This window comes from Anolis sagrei, chromosome 1 (assembly GCF_037176765.1).
Source record: "Anolis sagrei isolate rAnoSag1 chromosome 1, rAnoSag1.mat, whole genome shotgun sequence".
Taxonomy (NCBI): Eukaryota; Metazoa; Chordata; class Lepidosauria; order Squamata; family Dactyloidae; genus Anolis; species Anolis sagrei.
The window spans coordinates 194,869,252-194,874,205 of record NC_090021.1 but is presented as its reverse complement, the minus strand read 5'-3'; positions in this window follow the sequence as shown (position 1 = coordinate 194,874,205).

Here is a 4,954-nt window from a genome sequence, read left to right as displayed (position 1 = left end):
CCAGTGGAATTCTGCCTACTCATATTTTGAGGAATTTCTCTTACAGCAATTTCAATAAGGCTTTGTTAAACTAAGAACTATTGTCAGTAGGCTAGAGCAGAAGTGGGAGTGCAGAGGAAGGGGGCAATCTGCATTTTGAATATTTTAATGAAGGTACTGTTTTATCAAAATGTGACATTACTTTTCAAATCAGAAAACATGTCAGTTGCATTTATATTTGTACTGCCCATTTAGATTAAACATTTTCAGAATCCATTTGATTCAGAAATGCTGATCATTACATGATCTTGAAATGCATCTACACTGTAGAATTAATATAGTTTTAACACCACTTTAACTGCAGTGGCCCAATGCTATGAAATTCTGGGAGTTTAATTTATAAGGACTTTTGACTATAGTTCGGTGCATCACCAAACTATAACTCCCAGGATCCTATAGCACTGATCCATGACAGTTAAGTGGTGTCAAATTGCATTAATTCTACCGTGTAGATACACCACTGGATAACCTTCATTTTAGTGTTATTTCACACTTACCTGTCACAATGTATTTTGTGTGCCATGTTATTTTATCTTACCTCTTCTAGAACCAAAAAACAAAAAACAAAACAAAACTAGCCAGCTTTGCCTGAAGAGAAATTTGTTCAGAAAAAAAAGAAAAATATAATTTCCAGTAAATGTGTATGTAGAATTTCCTATTTTCTAACCATTCAGTAGCTACTGTTTCTCATTTGCCTGTTTGCCTGACACTCTGCGTGGTGAATACAGTGAGTTATATTATGTGGTGAATTTCTCTTAGTCCTGATGCACATATGTCTCCCCATCTTATCTAGCTTCTGTCCTCTTCAGAACTGTTCCCCAGCAGTGAAAGGGGATATATCATCAAACGGGTTGCTCTTTCCCTCACCCTGATGGACAGGAATGGTACAGGACCTTTGAGGAGCTTATGGAAATTAATTTTTTGTGTCTGTTAATTGAGCCCCTTTTTGTTTTTGTTTTACTCATTTTTTTCTTTCTTTTTTTTGTAAAGTATCTCCCACCATCTTTATCTTTCTCTGTCACCTCCTTTTCTTACTTCCTCAGGTGGGACTAAACCTCAACTCTTCCTTGCTGCCTTCTCATAAGTAGGGGAAGAGAGCCCTGCTGTGCCCAGGGACTCACTCCACTTACTAGTTTCACTGTCCCTGACAAGGCCAAGTTACACACTGCAACTATTTTATATAGCCTTCCACCTTTCTCTCCACTTGATGGCTATTTTTATGATCACTTCTGCTCTATATTTGTCTCAGACTCCAGATCTCCAAAACAGATTGGGGGGAAACCAAGGAGAAAAGGGAAATGTGGCCAAAAAAAAACTCCACCTCCCATTTGAAGTGTCTGGGTGGTTTCCTCACTCCCCTTCTAAAGAAATTTGAGAAATTTCTGCAAAGGAGAAGGAGGTCTCAGCCACCTATTTCCTAGGAAAGATTTTCCCCTCATAAAATCATAGAGTTGGAAGAGACCTCATGGGCCATCCAGCCCAACCCCTTGCCAAGAAGCAGGAATATTGCATTCAAAGCACCCCTGAGAGATGGCCATCCAGCCTCTGTTTAAAAGCTTCCAAAGAAGGAGCCACCACCACACTCCGGGGCAGAGAGTTCCACTGCATTGGCTAACTAATCTCTCAGGTTGCTCTCAATAAACAGCACCCATCAAAGTTCTGTACCATTCCTACCCATTGGGACAAGAGAAAGGAACAACCACCTGATGATGTTCAGCTTTCACTGTTGGAATTGACTGTATCACAGGTAAGAACCAATGTCACTTTCTTGAGAACAGGTAAGCCCTCGGAAGTAGAATGATGTAGAATGAACAGAAGGTTGCAGTACCTGCATCACTGTAAATTGGTTGCAGTCCCTGGGGAGGGTCACTGTAAATTGAATATATCAACATGCATTAATAGAAGTTACCATTAGGTGGAAGCTGCCATTAGCTATCCCAAGGCAGAGTTTATTTTGTGATTGAGTGGGCAAATGTAAAATATGGGTTGTATGTTTCATTTTTCAATTGCTGGAAGAAATGAAACTAAAACAAGGAAAGTAATCATTTGGTAAGCAACTGTTCTTCTGTAACATGTACTGTATTTGTCAGGGGAAGTTAAGTATATGATGGTTGAAATGGCTGTTAAGTTTGACTTTCTACCTGGTCAGGGAGCAGTTTACCAGCTTGTCAGCCATTAAGAACATGGGCCATATACTACATGATCAAATAATGCAGCTTGGTTCAGCTATATCTTTTGCCTCCTTTGGGACCTGTTTGGTGGCTTACCATTAAAAGTGGAAAATTTTAAAGGAGCGATTAGTCCCTACTGTTACCCCTTCCATTGCTGTGAGTATGTGATTGCTCATGTATTTGGCATGGGGGAGGAGGCAACAATTTTTAAAGTGCTTTACATGTGTAGGAAAAAAGAAACATGGTCCATTATTTTTTATTATTATTATTTTGATCACATTCCTGCCACCCTTAATTGTGCAGCAAAAAACTGGCATGTGATGACATCGATTGGTATCTCTTGTAGACCTATTATGCAGCAAGGTGGCCTTCTGGTATTAAGAAATTTAATTATTTACGTGCTTACTACAGAGTGTACCATTGGTTTTTTCTTGTTTCTTAATAGCTGGTGGACATGGAGGCAAATTCTTTTTCTCTCCTGCTCCCCCGGTATTGAAAGTTTATTCCTTGGAGCATTAGCTAACTAATCTCTCAGGTTGCTCTCAATAAATGGCAACCCATCAAACATGGGATTGTGAGAGGTTATTCTCCTTGGAAAATTTGGGAGCCATACCTACCTCATTTTCAACCCACACCACTTTCTAGCTGTGCATTACTTTAGTTCAACTTGTTTATGTTAGACTAGTGGTTCTCAGCCTAGTCTAACATAAACAATGTTCTGGCCTTCAACTCCCAGAAATCCTAACAGTTGGTAAACTGGCTGGGATTTCTGGGAGTTGTAGGTCAAAACACCTGGGGAACCACTGTGTTAGAGCTAGAGTAAGTTCAGGTTTAGAGGAGCTAGAAACTACATGCCTCCTCTCCCATCCTAGTGCTTCTGATTACTTTTTAATTTCCTCAAAGTATGGTATTTCCTTTGTTCGACTCAAGGCTCATTCAACCTTTCATTTTTCTTATCGATCTTTGTTTTCACCAGTAATCAGCACTTCCTCTCTCATAAGAGAGAGAGAGAGAGAAGAAGGCAGGAAGTCATCCCCCCCCCCCCCCAAAGAAATAATTATCAGAGGCGGAAATTTAGGTGCTTAGGGATAGATGCGACAAAACAACAGAAACTTAGGGTTTTGTTTTTTTTACAAAATAAATATTAAAAACAAAATAACAAATGGCGTAGTCCTCAGAAGCAAACAGTACAAAAATGGTTCAACATCGCAATGTTATGCAATCTATTTTTTATGTGTAAAAAGTTATCAGATAAAGGGATATATTATCTGTAGGGTAAAATGTTGAATAAATGGAATTGAATAAGTTTTGAGAGGAAGATGCTTTACATTATCATGCCCTCCTTTTTCAAAATTAATAAATTGAGATATAAAGCATAAATGTGTGGCAAAATTGCTTCATGGAACCAAGATTGCAGGTGTTAATAATTTGCCTGTTGTGAGAAATTGTTTCAGAATTGTTTCCCCATGTAAATTAATGTATACCAGGACTGAGATGAGCAAGTCAAAGCCGTGCATTTTTAGAAGTACCGAGACCTCGGTTTATATTTGGTTGTCTCAGGAACAAAGTAGCAGTGACAGAAATAACAATGACTTCTGCTCATAAAGAGAAAAATAAACATTGAGATTATCTTAAAGCGTCTAAATATATGTTAACAGTATTTTTCCATGTGACAAAGTCCATATTAATCTATGTGATGAAATTATATCTATAAGTAGTACCATGATGCATTTCCAGTTTTTTTCCATATTGTTAAGCCTAGTTTTATGTGCAGTAAATTTGTTATGTGTTGATTGAAATAACAAAATTAGAATGAAAAAGAAATGTTCTATGCTTGTTTCTTATAGTTGCCAGCTTATTGCTGTCACTGTTTGTTATGTACAGTATTACAGCATTCAGCATTACATGATGTCTCACCCCATATGAGATCTTTGCATTCCTCGTGGTATTGTTAATATAGAAATCAATTTTTGGAAGACTCTCTAAAAAAGGCTGCTGTTATCTAGGTGTTCTTTGATGTCTATGCAAAAACTCCCAAAAGTCTTTTAATTTTTCTTGTATTTTACTATTAAACAAATGCTCTCGTATGGTTGATATCAGGATTAGCTCGATCCTGCAACAACTGTGGTGCTAAATCTGTGAATCTTTGGGTGAGAGAGTATATTATACATGTTGCTGTGAGCTATAGAGCATTACAGATAAAGCACAACAAATGGTTGAATCTGTCCATTTTTTTCTCATTTTGCCAGTCTTAAGTTTGCAATATCCTGTTTCCACATCACTGTGAAATGTTTTTCAAGTTCACCTCAAAATTAATATGCATTTTCTCCTAATCTGTGTTTTGTATTTAATGTTGTCAGATACATGCCATTTTTGCAATCAATTTCCCCTAAGTAGAGCACATATTCATTCCTTATTTTCAGGAATATTCACATTTTATGTACACCATTTTATGTACATTTACATTTTATGTACACTTCCCCTAATTTGGTACACATTTTTATCAACTCATCAGATTATGAAGTGTCAATTAAATAGACTTTTATTACTATTCAAAGGAGACAGATGATGAACTTGTATAAGAAGCAAAAAATGAAGCAGAGCCTATAGGTCGGTAGGTGGTTCACTTGTTTGTTTATTTATTTGAAAACTTCAACACATTTGGACCTCTATCAAGATTGGCTTTTTTCAGGAGCTATACTTTACATTTCTAAAACTGCACGAGACACTCTCCATACAATTGT